General features: G+C 50.4%; 1 protein-coding gene across 1 annotated transcript in view; it reads right to left on the bottom strand.

The window, feature by feature from the left end:
• The window catches only part of LOC119593033 (tyrosine-protein phosphatase non-receptor type 4-like), a gene marked incomplete at its 5' end in the record, with an annotated part of 330,438 nt that overhangs the window by 108,379 nt on the left and 221,783 nt on the right, over positions 1 to 276 (bottom strand).

Genomic DNA, 276 nt, shown 5'->3' with positions numbered 1-276 from the left:
CCCGTGAAATGTTTCCCATTCGAGATACTAATAAAAATAAACAAACAAGTAACTAGATAAAAAAAGACAACGTTTCCCTCCAGATCGCTCATCAAAGTGCCAGAGAAAACGCCGAAGCGATCAATTGGTCCTTCGATCTGTTTACGGCGGGCCGGATAATCCATCAGAGCCTGCCAATTGTTGCCCCTCGGGCGGCCGCGCGTGGGCGTCGCAAAGGTCAGACTGAAGTGGCGTGCGCTTATCAATGCCAAATGACGGGCCACAGATAACGCCTCC

Source organism: Penaeus monodon, chromosome 31, assembly GCF_015228065.2.
Source record: "Penaeus monodon isolate SGIC_2016 chromosome 31, NSTDA_Pmon_1, whole genome shotgun sequence".
Lineage (NCBI taxonomy): Eukaryota > Metazoa > Arthropoda > Malacostraca > Decapoda > Penaeidae > Penaeus > Penaeus monodon.
This window is presented reverse-complemented; position numbering and strand designations above follow the sequence as displayed.